Source organism: Triticum dicoccoides, chromosome 4B, assembly GCF_002162155.2.
Source record: "Triticum dicoccoides isolate Atlit2015 ecotype Zavitan chromosome 4B, WEW_v2.0, whole genome shotgun sequence".
NCBI classification, from domain to species: Eukaryota; Viridiplantae; Streptophyta; class Magnoliopsida; order Poales; family Poaceae; genus Triticum; species Triticum dicoccoides.
This window is the reverse complement of record NC_041387.1, coordinates 340,152,014-340,169,470: the sequence shown is the minus strand read 5'-3', so window position 1 is coordinate 340,169,470 and position 17,457 is coordinate 340,152,014.

Here is a 17,457-nt window from a genome sequence, read left to right as displayed (position 1 = left end):
CCCCCTTGGCTTGGGGGGCAAGCCACCCTCTCCCCCTCTCCCCTTGGCCGCCGCACCCCCCCTAGATGGGTTCTAGGGGGCCGGCCCCCTTCTCCCTTCCCCCTATAAATAGAGGGGTGAGGGGAGGGCAGCCGGACCACCCTCCAAGGCGCAGCCCTCCCCTCCCCAACACCTCTCCTCCTCCGTTGTGTGCTTGGCGAAGCCCTGTCGGAGTACTGCCTCTCCACCATCACCACGCCGTCGTGCTGCCGGTGGAGCTGTCTTTCTCAACCTCTCCTTCCCCCTTGCTGGATCAAGAAGGAGGAGACGTCTCCCGTCCCGTACGTGTGTTGAACACGGAGGTGCTGTCCGTTCAGCACTTGGTCATCGGTGATTCGAATCACGTTCGAGTACGACTCCATCATCACCTTGCAAGCTTCCGCACGCGATCTACAAGTGGTATGTAGATGCAAACTCACTCCCTTGACTCGTTGCTTAGATGAACTCATAGATGGATCTTGGTGAAACCGTAGGAAAAATTTTAATTTTCTGCAACGTTCCCCAACAGTGGCATCATGAGCTAGGTCTATGCGTAGTTCTCTTTGCACGAGTAGAACACAATTTTGTTGTGGGCGTGGATTTTGTCATCTTACTTGCCTCTACTAGTATTTTCTTGCTCAACGGTATTGTGGGATGAAGCGGCCCGGACCAACCTTACACGTACGCTTACGTGAGACCGGTTCCACCGACTAACATGCACTAGTTGCATAAGGTGGCTGGCGGGTGTCTGTCTCTCCCACTTTAGTTGGAGCGGATTCGATGAAAAGGGCCCTTATGAAAGGTAAATAGAAGTTGACAAAATCACGTTGTGGTTATTCGTAGGTAAGAAAACGTTCTTGCTAGAACCCAATTGCAGCCACGTAAAAGATGCAACAACAATTAGAGGACGTCTAACTTGTTTTTGCAGCGATTGATCATGTGATGTGATATGGCCAGAAGTTGTGATGAATGATGAATTGTGATGTATGAGATCATGTTCTTTGTAATAGGATTCACGACTTGCATGTCGATGAGTATGACAACCGGCAGGAGCCATAGGAGTTGTCTTTATTTTTTGTATGACCTGTGTGTCATTGAATAACGCCATGTAAACTACTTTACTTTATTGCTAAACGTTAGTCATAGAAGTAGAAGTAGTCGTTGGCGTGACAACTTCATGAAGACACGATGATGGAGATCATGATGATGGAGATCATGGTGTCAAGCCGGTGACAAGATGATCATGGAGCCCCGAAGATGAAGATCAATGGAGCTATATGATATTGGCCATATCATGTCACAACTATATAATTGCATGTGATGTTTATTATGTTTATGCATCTTGTTTACTTAGGACGACGGTAGTAAATAAGATGATCCCTTATAAAATTTCAAGAAGTGTTCTCCCCTAACTGTGCACCGTTGCTACAGTTCGTCGCTTCTAAGCACCACGTGATGATCAGGTGTGATGGATTCTTATGTTCACATACAACGGGTGTAAGACAGTTTTACACAGCGAAAACACTTAGGGTTAACTTGACGAGCCTAGCATGTGCAGACATGGCCTCGGAACACGGAGACCGAAAGGTCGAACACGAATCGTATGGAAGATACGATCAACATGAGAATGTTCACCGATGATGACTAGTCCGTCTCACGTGATGATCGGACATGGGCTAGTCGACTCGGATCGTGTAACACTTAGATGACTAAAGGGATGTCTAATCTGAGTGGGAGTTCATAATTTGATTAGAACTTAATTATCATGAACTTAGTCTAAAACCTTTGCAAATATGTCTTGTAGATCAATGGCCAACGCTAATGTCAACATGAACTTCAACGCGTTCCTAGAGAAAACCAAGCTGAAAGATGATGGCAGCAACTATACGGACTGGGTCCGGAACCTGAGGATCATCCTCATAGCTGCCAGGAAACAATATGTCCTAGAAGGACCGCTAGGTGACGCTCCCGTCCGAGAGAACCAAGACATTATGAATGCTTGGCAGTCTCGTGCTGATGATTACTCCCTCGTTCAGTGCGGCATGCTTTACAGCTTAGAACCGGGGCTCCAAAAGCGTTTTGAGCACCACGGAGCATATGAGATGTTCGAAGAGCTGAAACTAGTTTTTCAAGCTCATGCCCGGGTCGAGAGATATGATGTCTCCGACAAGTTCTACAGTTGTAAGATGGAGGAAAACAGTTCTGTCAGTGAACACATCCTGAAGATGTCTGGGTTGCACAACCGTATGACCCAGCTGAACATTAACCTCCCAGATGAGGCGGTCATTGACAGAATCCTCCAGTCGCTCCCACCAAGCTACAAGAGCTTTGTGATGAACTACAACATGCAGGGGATGGAAAAGACCATTCCCGAAGTGTTCTCGATGCTGAAGTCAGCAGAGGCTGAAATCAAGAAAGAACATCAAGTGTTGATGGTCAATAAGACCACTAAGTTCAAGAAGGGCAAGGGTAAGAAGAACTTCAAGAAGGACGGCAAGGAGGTTGCCGCGCCTGGTAAGCCAGTTACCGGGAAGAAGTCAAAGAATGGACCCAAGCCTGAGACTGAGTGCTTCTATTGCAAGGGGAAGGGTCACTGGAAGCGGAACTGCCCCAAATACTTAGCGGATAAGAAGGCCGGCAACACCAAAGGTATATTTGATATACATGTGATTGATGTGTACCTTACCAGTACTCGTAGTAACTCCTGGGTATTTGATACCGGTGCCGTTGCTCATATTTGTAACTCACAGCAGGAGCTGCGGAATAAACGGAGACTGGCGAAGGACGAGGTGACGATGCGCGTCGGGAATGGTTCCAGAGTCGATGTGATCGCCGTCGACACGCTGCCTCTACATTTACCTATGGGATTAGTTTTGAACCTTAATAATTGTTATTTAGTGCCAAGTTTGAGCATGAACATTGTATCTGGATCTCGTTTAATACGAGATGGCTACTCATTTAAGTCTGAGAATAATGGTTGTTCGATTTATATGAGAGATATGTTTATGGTCATGCTCCGATGGTCAATGGTTTATTCTTAATGAATCTCGAGCGTAATATTACACATGTTCATAGTGTAGATGCCAAAAGATTTAAAGTTGATAACGATAGTCCCACATACTTGTGGCACTGCCGCCTTGGTCACATTGGTGTCAAGCGCATGAAGAAGCTCCATGCCGATGGACTTTTAGAGTCTCTTGATTATGAATCATTTGACACATGCGAACCATGCCTCTTGGGCAAAATGACCAAGACTCCGTTCTCCGGAACAATGGAGCGAGCAACCAACTTGTTGGAAATCATACATACCGATGTGTGCGGTCCAATGAGCGTTGAGGCTCGCGGAGGATATCGTTATGTTCTCACTCTCACTGATGACTTAAGTAGATATGGGTATGTCTACTTAATGAAACACAAGTCTGAGACCTTTGAAAAGTTCAAGGAATTTCAGAATGAGGTAGAGAATCAACGTGACCGAAAGATAAAATTCTTATGATCAGATCGTGGAGGAGAATACTTAAGTCACGAATTTGGTACACACTTAAGGAAATGTGGAATTGTTTCACAACTCACGCCGCCTGGAACACCTCAGCGAAACGGTGTGTCGGAACGTCGTAATCGCACTCTATTGGATATGGTGCGGTCTATGATGTCTCTTACCGATTTACCGCTATCATTTTGGGGATACGCTCTAGAGACAGCTACATTCACTTTAAATAGGGCACCGTCTAAATCCGTTGAGACGACACCGTATGAATTATGGTTTGGAAAGAAACCTAAGCTATCATTTCTAAAAGTTTGGGGATGCGATGCTTATGTCAAGAAACTTCAACCTGAAAAGCTCGAACCCAAGTTGGAAAAATGCGTATTCATAGGATACCCTAAGGAAACTGTCGGGTATACCTTCTACTTAAGATCCGAAGGCAAGATCTTTGTTGCCAAGAACAGATGCTTTCTGGAAAAAGAGTTTCTCTCGAAAGAAGTAAGTGGGAGGAAAGTAGAACTCGATGAAGTACTACCTCTCGAACGGGAAAGTGGTGCAGCTCAGGAAAATGTTCCTGTGATGCCCACACCAACTGAAGAGGAAAACATTGATGATGATCAAGGTACTTCGGATCAAGTTACTGCTGAACTTCGTAGGTCCACAAGGACACGTTCCGCACCAGAGTGGTATGGCAACCCTGTCCTGGAAATCATGTTGTTAGACAACAATGAACCTTCGAACTATGAAGAAGCGATGGCGGGCCCGGATTCCAACAAATGGCTTGAAGCCATGAAATCCGAGATAGAATCCATGTATGAAAACAAAGTATGGACTTTGACAGACTTGCCCGATGATCGGCGAGCGATAGAAAACAAATGGATTTTTAAGAAGAAGACGGACGCGGATGGTAATGTTACCATTTATAAGGCTCGACTTGTCGCTAAGGGTTATCGACAAGTTCAAGGGATTGACTACGACAAGACTTTCTCTCCCGTAGCGAAGCTGAAGTCCGTCCGAATCATGTTAGCAATTGCCGCATACTATGATTATGAGATATGGCAGATGGACGTCAAAACAGCATTCCTTAACGGGCATCTTAAGGAAGAACTGTATATGATGCAGCCGGAAGGTTTTGTCGATCCTCGGAACGCTAACAAAGTATGCAAGCTCCAGCGATCCATTTATGGGCTGGTGCAAGCATCTCGGAGTTGGAATATTCGCTTTGATGAGATGATCAAAGCGTTTGGGTTTATGCAGACTTATGGAGAAGCCTGCGTTTACAAGAAAGTGAGTGGGAGCTCTGTAGCATTTCTCATATTATATGTAGATGACATACTCTTGATGGGAAATAATATAGAATTTCTGGACAGCATTAAGGCCTACTTGAATAAGTGTTCTTCAATGAAGGACCTTGGAGAAGCTGCTTATATATTAGGCATCAAGATCTATAGAGATAGATCGAGACGCCTCATAGGTCTTTCACAAAGCACATACCTTGATAAGATTTTGAAGAGGTTCAAAATGGATCAGTCCAAGAAGGGGTTCTTGCCTATGTTATAAGGTGTGAGAATGAGCTCGGCTCAGTCACCGACCACGGCAAAAGATAAAGAAGAGATGAGTGTCATCCCCTATGCTTCAGCCATAGGATCTATTATGTATGCCATGCTGTGTACCAGACCCGATGTAAACCTTGCCGTAAGTTTGGTAGCAAGATACCAAAGTAATCCCGGCAAGGAACACTGGACAGCGGTCAAGAATATCCTGAAGTACCTGAAAAGGACGAAGGACATGTTTCTCGTTTATGGAGGAGACGAAGAGCTCGTCGTAAAGGGTTACGTCGACGCTAGCTTCGACTCCGATCTGGATGACTCTAAGTCACAAACCGGATACGTGTATATGTTGAATGGTGGAGCAGTAAGCTGGTGCAGCTGCAAGCAGAGCGTCGTGGTGGGATCTACGTGTGAAGCGGAGTACATGGCAGCCTCGGAGGCAGCGCATGAAGCGATTTGGGTGAAGGAGTTCATCACCGACCTAGGAGTCATACCCAATGCGTCGGGGCCAATCAAACTCTTCTGTGACAACACTGGAGCTATTGCCCTCGCAAAGGAGCCCAGGTTTCACAAGAAGACCAGGCACATCAAGCGTCGTTTCAACTCCATCCGTGAAAATGTTCAAGATGGAGACATAGAGATTTGCAAAGTGCACACGGATCTGAATGTCGCAGATCCGCTGACTAAACCTCTCTCGCGTGCAAAACATGATCAACACCAGAACTCTATGGGTGTTCGATTCATCACAATGTAACTAGATTGGTGACTCTAGTGCAAGTGGGAGACTGTTGGAAATATGCCCTAGAGGCAATAATAAAAGTATTATTATATTTCAATGTTCATGATAAATGTCTTTTATTCATGCTATAACTGTATTATCCAGAAATCGTAATACACGTGTGAATACTTAGACCACAATATGTCCCTGGTGAGCCTCTAGTTGACTAGCTCGTTGTGATCAACAGATAGTCATGGTTTCCTGACTATGGACATTGAATGTCGTTGATAACGGGATCACATCATTAGGAGAATGATGTGATGGACAAGACCCAATCCTAAGCATAGCATAAAAGATCGTGTAGTTCGTTTTGCTAGAGCTTTGCCAATGTCAAGTATCTCTTCCTTCGACCATGAGATCGTGTAACTCCCGGATACTGTAAGAGTGCCTTGGGTGTATCAAATGTCACAACGTAACTGGGTGACTATAAAGGTGCATTACAGGTATCTCCGAAAGTATATGTTGGGTTGACACGGATCGAGACTGGGATTTGTCACTCCGTATGACAGAGAGGTATCTCTGGGCCCACTCGGTAATGCATCATCACAATGAGCTCAATGTGACCAAGGTGTTGGACACGGGATCATGCATTACGGTACGAGTAAAGTGACTTGCCGGTAACGAGACTGAACAAGGTATTGGGATACCGACGATCGAGTCTCGGGCAAGTAACATACCGATTGACAAAGGGAATAGCATACAGGGTTTGATCGAATCCTCGACATCGTGGTTCATCCGATGACAACATCGAGGAGCATGTGGGAGACATCATGGGTATCCAGATCCCGCTGTTGGTTATTGACCTGAGAGCGTCTCGGTCATGTCTGCATGTCTCCCGAACCCGTAGGGTCTACACACTTAAGGTTCGGTGACGCTAGGGTTATTAGGAAGACTAGTATGTGACTACCGAATGTTGTTCAGAGTCCCGGATGGGATCCTGGACGTCACGAGGAGCTCCGGAAGGGTCCGGAGGTAAAGATTTATATATGGTAAGTTGTCAAACGGACACCGGGAAGTTTCGGGGTCATACCGGTATTGTACCGGGGCCACCGGAAGGGTTCCGGGGGTCCACCGGGAGGGGCCACCCCTCCCGGGGGGCCACATGGGCTGCGTGGGGCAGGGAGCCAGCCCCTGGTGGGCTGGCCGCACCCCCTCCCTTTGGCCCTTGCGCCTAGGGTTGAGGGGGGAACCCTAGAGGGGGCGCCCCCCTTGGCTTGGGGGGCAAGCCACCCTCTCCCCCTCTCCCCTTGGCCGCCGCACCCCCCCTAGATGGGTTCTAGGGGGCCGGCCCCCTTCTCCCTTTCCCCTATAAATAGAGGGGTGAGGGGAGGGCAGCCGGACCACCCTCCAAGGCGCAGCCCTCCCCTCCCCAACACCTCTCCTCCTCCGTTGTGTGCTTGGCGAAGCCCTGTCGGAGTACTGCCTCTCCACCATCACCACGCCGTCGTGCTGCCGGTGGAGCTGTCTTCCTGAACCTCTCCTTCCCCCTTGCTGGATCAAGAAGGAGGAGACGTCTCCCGTCCCGTACGTGTGTTGAACGCGGAGGTGTTGTCCGTTCAGCACTTGGTCATCGGTGATTCGAATCACGTTCGAGTACGACTCCATCATCACCTTGCAAGCTTCCGCACGCGATCTACAAGTGGTATGTAGATGCAAACTCACTCCCTTGACTCGTTGCTTAGATGAACTCATAGATGGATCTTGGTGAAACCGTAGGAAAAATTTTAATTTTCTGCAAAGTTCCCCAACACGGTTTATATAGACACTGGAGGGTAGGGTTACACAGAGTCGGTTACAGAGAAGGAGATCTACATATCCGAATTGCCAAGCTTGCCTTCCACGCAAAGGAGAGTCCCATCCGGACACGGGATGAATTCTTCAATCTTGTATCTTCATAGTCCAACAGTCCGGCCAAAGTATATAGTCCGGCTGTCCGAGGACCCCTTAATCCCGGACTCCCTTAGTAGCCCCCGAACCAGGCCTCAATGACGATGAGTCCGGCGCGCAGATTATCTTCGGCATTGCAAGGCGGGTTCTTCACCAAATTCTCCAGAGTACCTGTTGTAACAAGCAGTATCCGGCTTTCCTTTAATGTTGCACTCCTCGGCTTCTGTGCTTTAATAATATCAGTCTCCACGTGTTGAGCGAATGCGAGAAGTCGAGGCATTTTTACATTCGCCATCATGACCATACGAGTAAATTGTCTATTTAAAGAGACGGCAGATCCAAATCACACCATTCTTCCCCAGCGAGTATTCATCAGGACGCGCCCGGAAGAAGCCATCCCATCATGGTCGGCCGTCGTAGCTCTTCCTCTCGCCCCCGTAGGACTAGGCCAGGCAATTGGGAGAAATGTTCTGTCCCCCACAGCCGACTAGTAGAGTTACAGACCAAGGGGTTCCTCCCGCCTGCGTACATGGTCCCCGTCCGAGCTGGACTAGCCACTTATAATGGCGGGGAGCAAGCAGAGAGTTCTCCAAACCCATCCAAGGGGGAGCGGGTATTCTTCGTCCCCTATTTGCTGAGGGAACTCGGATTTCCAATCCATCCGTTCCTCCGCGGGCTCCTGGAGTTCTACGGCCTCCAGCTGCACAACTTTACCCCAACATCCATACTGCATGTCGCAGGCTACGTCGCCTTCTGCGAGTTGTTTCTGGGTTGCGAAGCTCATTTCGAGCTCTGGAAGAGGCTATTCTGCCTCGTACCCCGCACTCAGGAGGGGTCGGTATATCAAGTGGGCGGAGCCGAAATATGGCGCATCGCCGAGACCAGATACCTGTCCGGTACCCCGAAGAAGACATCCGAGGACTGGCCTTCGGAGTGGTTCTACATATAGGACGTCCCTCTTCTGGACCCTATTGGGAAGGGCCTTCCCGAGTTTGTAAATGCCCTGTTGAAGAAACGCCACAGCTGGCGCCCTCGAAGCCCCCAGGGGGAAGATAACAGACAAATCCTTTTCCTGATGGACAGGATAAAGACGCTGGCCAAATCAGGACTAACAATAGTTGAGGTTATGTCAATATGTATAATGCGGGGAGTGCAGCCACTTCAATATCAGGGGAAACCCATGTGGCACTTCAATGGAGAAGACGACGCCACCCGCTGCAGCCATAATGGACCGGACTCTGCCGCCGCTCTGGTGAAGATACTGTCCGATTTGTACAAAGGAGAAGAGGAGGAGTTCATCTGTATCAAGCCATGGGATGGATTCTCCATGTACAACCCCCCAAGCTAGGTGAGCCGCTATCTTTTATTCCAGTATTTCCCGCATTTTTTACCACAAATGTTTACCTCGTCAATTCATAGCAGGTACTGCAAAGAGCTATGAGGGATGTTCACAGCCCATCTCCACAACTAGAGGACCCCAACCGGGACCTCGACCCCGGACTCAAAGAAGATCCGGACACATTTGTGGAGCTCGTCGACAGGACATTCTATCAGTTAAGCTGCGATGGTGCGTTGGTGGCCATCATAGCTTATTATCCTGGCCTACTCCCTGTATCACATGTAAGTAAAGCCAGAGTCCCAACTTCCAAAAAGGATTCCCTCTTTACGCCTTACCCACCGCACATGTATTGCGTCTTACAGGGAAGGCCATTGGGACGCCATGACGAACCCGCGGTGACTCGTCAACAAGGGGCACCGAAGCCGGGTAGGCTTAAAAGGAAGGCAGTCAGGACTGAGACGCCATTGCAAAGGTATGTTTAAAACCCTGCCACGTAATTATCATTGTTAAAATATAACAATGTCCGTTGTCTCCTGGCAGGAAAAGCGCTCACCGGACTATATCCGGAGAGCCTGCCGGCCACGCCTCCACCAGCCGGACTCCTAGGACGGACTCAAGGGCGGAGTTAACCACAGGGACAACGCCGGACAATCCTCCTACAGAGGATGCGGACAGATTCTCCGCTACAAACTCCAAAGTGGAGAGCGCCATGAATCATAGGGGTTCAATGCCTTCAACTCAGGGGAAGCGTACATCCGGGCTGCTCAAGATGGCTTTGCCAGAGCCACGGACCAGTACGTAAAGGATATATAGGTAAGAAAATTTGATGAGTATGTATATCAGTAGCCCCTGAGACTTGAAACAGTTGGCACAATTGTTTTAAGGATCCTCGTGTATATAGGTTCTGACAGAGAAGAATACCCAGCTGTCTAAAGAGCTGGAAGAATGTAAAGCCCAACTGCGGGCCGCAATTGCCGGAATGGAAGAGTCCACGAAGGCCCCATCTGGTAATGCTTGTTTTGATCGAGAATAATGTAAAAGCATGTACCAGTTAGTATTCGGCATGAATGCAAATCTAACAATAGATTCTGCAGACAATCCCGGAGGCAATCCAGAGATTGTTGTAGCGACCAGACCTCAAACAGTATGATCTATGTGCATCAGTGTCATCCCTAGATCAGTAATGCTGACATGCACAATACTCAAAGGTTTTATAACAGAGTAGCAATCACACACTTATTACATCGGATGTCTCAAAAGAGAACTTATTACAATAAATATGGCTTAAGGCCATATAATAACGATAACAGCGGAAGGCTTGGAAGATAAGCGAGTCCACCAAATCCAACGGCATCACTGAGTATAAGATCACGACCTAAGGCACCTTACTCGTCGTCTGAAAAGTCTGCAACATGAACGTTGCAGCCCGAAAATGGGTCAGCACATGGAATATGCTGGCAATGTAACACATAGAGAGTAATGAACAGAATAAGGCTATCACTACATGCATATATGGTTGGTGGAAAGCTCTATGGTTACAGTTTTGCATAAAGCCAATTTTTCCCTACTTCAAAGGAATAAATTTTATTTAACTATCATGGTGGTTGTTAAACATTAAGAAGGTTCCTCCAACTCAATCCCAATTAAGCATCATCATTAACCCAAAAAATTTAATCAAGTAACATGATGAGATTCACATGATAATCCAAGTAATAGATACTCAAAACGTCCATAACCAGGGACACGGCTAACCATGATTAGTTTATACACTCTGCAGAGGTTTGTGCACTTTTCCCCGCAAGACTCGATCTCCTCCGCTTGATTTCTCGCACTACATGGTGTTTGAGAAACGGATGACCGAGACACAATCTTTCAGAAGCATTAACTCTCTACTCCGGGAAGACAGTACCAACCTACATTCCCTACATCTGCTAGTCTACCTCTTCAAGAGCTCACGTAACATACTCAACTATGCTAGTGCCCATAGTAGCTTGCGGCTGCACACGGAAGTTTCTAGCATGAATAATCTCATGATCCCTTTGAGCCTGGGTGGCGGTCCATAGGAGAATCACACGGTACCCCGGGATCTCCAAAAATATAGGCAACACTGGGTTCCCCAGGTGCCTCAATCCACCCACATGTGAATTTACGTTGCCACTTTGAGTAAACCATTAATTCACAATTCTCACATCTGCCATGGATACACTCGCCCAATCCACGTCTACTAGCATAGCATAGCAATATAAGAAAACGTAGAAGTAACTCTCGAAGGTTTGATAATAAAACAGGTAATAGGTACTACCTCATCTACTCCCCAAAACCCACATATTAAACAGATCCTAATCATGCAATTGTTTGAGGATTGGGTAGTAAAGAGGTATGATCAAAGTGTTACTTGCCTTGCTGATGATCCGTGAAACCTAGAGATTCGAAGTAGCAAGTGGCGCACTCCGGGTACTCTATTGCAAACAAACAAGCATATAATAAGCACTCATCTAATGCACAGGTAAAACTCAAATAAGAGATCTAACCAGAAAGTTCAACTTAAGAACTCCGGTTTGCAAAAAGAAATCAAATCAAACAAAGCAACGAAACACAAACGGCGAAAGAAACAAGCTTCGTTTACTAATCTGGACCTAAGTCTAATTTTACAATAGCAAAAACTTGTTTGAGTTGGTTAAACAGAAAGAGGGTTTCAAGATGAAACTCTAGGCGCTTGAATCGCCTCATTTGGACAAACGAGCGAAAAGTTATACTTGAATGAAATTCGGATCAGAAATCACGATCAGAAATAACCGCGGAAAATCCGAGAAAAAAGAAAAACGGACGAACAGGCTAACGAATGAACATTCGCTGTCTGCGACTAAACGACGAAAACCGTTCGTTAAAACGAACGTATGGACGAACATCCGCTAAATACACTAAACCGTAAAAAAAATAAACCGAACCGGATCTATTAAAAAAACAAAACGGATATAGGGTTTCGAAATAAAACCGAATGGTTTTATAAAGAAACCGGCGGCGGCTACCTCAGGCTTGGCGCAGATTCCGGCGACGCGGGGTCCGGCGGGTCGGCGGTGGCGGCTAGGGCGGCGGGGGTGGCGGCTTCGGCGGCGGCAGGTGGCGGCTCCGGCGGCGGCGGTGGCGGGCGACGCAGCGGCGGCTAGGGTTCGGCGGCGGTGCAGGCTGGGCTGGCGGGGTGGTGTGGGGTTCGGCGCAGGGCGCCCCGGCTTATAAAGCCCCCCGGGCGGAGTCCCGCTCTGGTACGACCCGGAGTCGGTTTGACTTTTTTTTAAATACTTTCGCGCAGAAAACAAATAAAAGAAATACTAAACGGACTCCAAAGGTCCCGAAATAAATTTTCCCCGTCCTCTAAAATCAGGCAGGACAAGATGAACATTTATTTGGGGCCTAAATGCAATTTTGAAAAATGCGCATTTATCCTAATTCAAATAAAATAGCGATAAAACTCCAAAATAAAATCTTGTTTGATTTTATTATTGAATGCACTATATTTCTTTATTTTGGTAAAGTCATTTCATTCCCTCTCTCACATTTTTATAATAGAAATAATTGAAGATAAAATAATTAAAATCAAATGATCCTATTTTCATAATTTGAGAAAAGTTAAATATAACAATAACGAAATCCCCAACTCTCTCCGTGGGTCCTTGAGTTGCGTGGAATTTCTAGGATCAAGCCAAAATGCAAATAAAATATGATATGCAATGATGATCTAATGTATAACATTCCAAATTGAAAATTTGGGATGTTACAAACCTACCCCCCTTGAGATGAATCTCGCCCTCGAGATTTGGGTTGGCTAGAAAATAGGTGAGGGTGGTCCTTCAGTAGATTTTCCTCTGGCTCCTAGGTGGCTTCATCCTCGGTATGGTGGCTCCACTCAACTTTGCAAAACTTGATAACCTTGCTGCGGGTGACTCGGCTGGCATATTCGAGAATCTTGACTGGTTTCTCCTCATAGGTCAAATCACTATCCAACTGAATCGCTTCCAGTTGCAATTCTTTGGGAAACGTGGAACACATCATGAACTCCTGACAATCCTTTGGGCAATTCCAACTTGTAAGCAACCTCTCCCATATGCTCCAAAACTTTGTATGGTCCTATAAAACGTGGCGCTAACTTTCCTTTAAATCCAAAGCGCTTAACTCCTCGAAGTGGAGATACACGAAGATAAACTCTATCTCCGACTTCGTAAACTGTCTCCTTGAGTTTAGAATCTGCACAGCTCTTTTGCCTGGACTGGGCTACCTTGAGCCTATCGTGAATCAGCTTCACCTTTTGCTCGGACTCTTTAATCAAATCTAGTCCAAACAACTGGCGGTCTCCAACTTCATCCCACAACAATGGTGTCATGCACCTCCTTCCGTACAGAGCTTCGAAAGGGGCCATCTTCAAACTGGATTGATAACTGTTGTAGTACTCCGCATATGGCAAATTGTCGTCCCAACTAGATCCATAATCTAGCGCACAAGCTCTCAGCATGTCCTCGAGAATCTGATTGACTCTCTTGGTCTGTCCATCTGTCTGCGGATGAAAAGCCGTACTAAACTCTAGCCTGGTACCCAAAGTTTCCTGCAACTGATTCCAGAACTTTGAGGTAAACGGGGTTCCTCTATCTAATACAATGCTCCTCGGAACTCCATGCAGACATACGATCCTGGTCATGTATATCTCTGCCAACTTAGCACTGGTGTAAGTGGTCTTTACTGGGGAGAAATGAGCTACCTTCGTCAAACGGTCGACTACGACCCATATCGAGTCATAGCCTAAACGAGTCCTGGGTAATCCCGTGATAAAATCCATGCCTAGCTTATCCCACTTCCATTCGGGTATCGGCAATGGCTGTAGCAATCCTGCTGGCTTCTGATGCTCTGCCTTCACTCTCTGACATACATCACATACTGCTACATACTCCGCAATATCCTTCTTCATTCTGGTCCACCAGAAAGTGTCCTTCAAATCCAAATACATCTGGGTATTTCCTGGGTGAATCGAATATGGCGAATCATGGGCCTCTTGCAGAATCAACTTCCTGATCTCCGGGTCATTAGGCACATAAACACGGTCCTCGACCATAAGGTATCATGCTCATCCTCACGAAAACCTTTAGCTTTTCCTTTGCTCATCTTCTCCTTTATCTCGGCAATCTGCTTGTTAGTCTTCTGAGCTTTTTTGATCTTATCCATCAAAGTAGACTGAATCTCCAATGCTGCTACATAGCCTCTCGAAACTATCTCCAAACATAGCTCGCGATGATCCTCGACTAACTCCTTCGGTAACTCTCCGGTCATGAGTGTGTTGACATGGCTCTTGCGACTCAACGCATCGGCAGCTACGTTAGCCTTTTCGGGGTGATAATGCAATCTCATATCATAATCCTTAATGATCTCCAACCATCTCCTTTGCTTGAGATTCAACTCCTTCTGCGTGAAAATGTACTTCAAACTCTTGTGATCCGTGTACACCTCACAATGATTTCCGATGAGAAAATGTCTCCATGTCTTCAATGCATGTACTACGGCTGCTAACTCCAAATCATGTGTAGCATAATTCAACTCATGAGGCTTAAGTTGTCGTGAGGCATACGAAACAACTCTTCCTTCCTGCATAAGCACTTCTCCAAGTCCTCGACGAGAAGCGTCGCAATATACTTCATAATCCTTGCGCTGATCAGGCAGAATCAACACTGGTGATGTAACCAAACGTTTCTTCAACTCCTGGAAACTGGCCTCACATTCATCAGTCCATTTGAACTTGGTGTCCTTCTTCAACAACTCCGTCATGGGCTTTGCTATCTTCGAGAAATTCTCAATGAACCTCCGGTTGTAACCTGCGAGTCCAAGAAAACTCCGGATCTCTCCAACTGTTGTTGGGGCTTCCCAATTTGTCATAGTGACAACTTTGGTGGGGTCTACTGCTATTCCTTCTCCGGATATAACATGTCCGAAGAATCCAACTTCCTTCAACCAAAACTCACATTTGCTGAACTTGGCGTATAACTGATGTTCTCTGAGCTTCCCAAGTACCACACGCAAATGCTCCTTATGCTCCTCTTCATTCTTTGAGTAGACCAAAATATCATCAATGAACACCACGACGAACTTATCCAAAAACTCCATAAACACCTTGTTCATCATGTTCATGAAATATGCCAGTGCGTTAGTCAGACCAAATGACATAACGGTATACTCATATAGCCCGTACCTGGTGGTAAAATCTGTCTTAGGTATATCCTGCTCTAGAATCTTCAACTATTGGTATCCTGATCATAGATCGATCTTGGAAAATACCTTAGCTCCTTGCAACTGGTCAAACAAGTCATTGATCATCGGCAGTGGATACTTGTTCTTGATGGTCACTTCATTCAATCCTCGATAATCAACAACCATCCTCAATGATCCATCCTTCTTCTCCACTAGAAGCACTGGCGATCCCCAAGGTGAAGAACTTGGGCAAATATAGCCTTTATCCAGTTACTCCTTAATCTGCTTCTTAATTTCCTCCAAATCTTTTGCAGGCATCCTGTACGGTCTCTTTGATATTGGTCCTGTGCCTCGCAAAAGCTCAATCAAAAACTCAATGCCTTTGTCCGGTGGCATGCCTGGCAACTCCTCTAGAAATACGTCAGGGAAATCCTTCACCAGTGGTACTTCCTCCGGTACAACTCCTGATAAGGAATTTACTTGAGTCCTCTTCGGCACATGCCGGGATACATACTTGATCCTTCTTCCTTCTGGCGTGGTAAGCAAAATCGACTTACTAGCGCATTCTATGTTCCCTCCATACTTCGATAACCAATCCATGCCTAATATCACATCCAGTCCTTGTGATTCCAATACAATTAGGTCTGAGGGAAACACGTAGTTACCAATCCTTAATGGTAACCGCTCACACCATAGACTAGCCATATACTCTGCTCCTGGCGAGGTTACTAACATGGGTGACCTAAGGGCTTCGGTTGGCAGGTTATACTTATCCACATATCCCCTTGATATGTATGAATGCGATGCACCAGTATAAAAAAGAACGAGTGCAGTAAATGACTTAACCAAAAACTTACCTATTACTGCATCTGGTTGGGCTTCTACCTCCCCCATGCTAACGTGGTTCACCTGCCCTTTGTTGAAAGGGTTTGGCTTCTTCCTACAGCTTCCATTGCCATTTCCATTCTTCGCTTCAGGATATTTAGTGGCATAATGTCCAGTCTTATGGCACTTGTAACAGATAATGTGGCTCAGATCCCTCTTGGCTGGTGTTGATGGGTTGGTACGGTTCTGGCCGTTGCTTCCTCCATTCCCATTACCATTCTTGGGGGCACTATGGTTGTGCGAACTCCCTCCTCCATGGGTATGCTGAAAATGTCATCCCGAGTTTGGGGTAAAACGAGGCTTCTGCTGAGCTCCAAAATTGTACTTCCCTTGTCCGTACTTCCTCTTCCAGCTGTCAATCTGCTGCTCCTTCCCTTCTATCATGAGAGCTCTATCTACCAACTCCTGGTAGTTGTTGAAGGTTGCTACCATCAACTGCATGATCAGATCATCATTCAGTCCTTCTAGAAACTTCTCCTGCTTAGCTGCATCCGTAGCAACGTCATCTGGGGCATAATGTGCTAGCTTACTAAAGTCATCCACATACTGGCCAACCGTACGGCCTCCTTTGCGCAAGTTGTGAAACTCACACTTCTTCATGGCCATAGCTCCTACTGAAACATGGGCAGTGCGGAAAGCCTGCTGAAAATGATCCCATGTAACAATGTCAATAGGATAAGTGGCTGTGAAATTCTCCCACCATGATGCTGCGGGTCCATCAAGCTGATGTGCGGTGAAACGCACCTTCTCCGCATCTATGCATCCTGCAGTGGTCAACTCCCTTCCCATCTTGTGGAGCCAATCATCTGCAACTATCGGCTCGGTGCTACTGGAGAACACCGGCGGATTCAGCCTCAAGAAACGGGCTAAGTGATCAACATGTGGTGGTGGTGGTGGGTTGTTGTTGTTGTTGTTGTTCCCATGATTCTGATTCTGGACTAACATCTGCATCAATGCATTCTGCTGCTAGATCAACTGAGTGAGCTCTGGTGGAAAAGCAAATCCATTGTCACGTCTTGGAGGCATTTGAGGGTTTAGAAAAGGTGAGAATGTAGAATAGAATGAGGACTATAGGGAAAACACTACCCATATGCACATGAGACAAAATCAAACAATATCACTTCAATCAATTCAAGCAAGGGCATACAACGGTCTAACTATCGTTACAAAAGTTCTCGGACTATACTATATACATGGGGAAATACTACTACTGTTATGGTGGTCGTCTATAAAATTTGATCGGTCGAAGACTCCATGATATCTGCTCCAGCTTCATCAACAAAGTCAT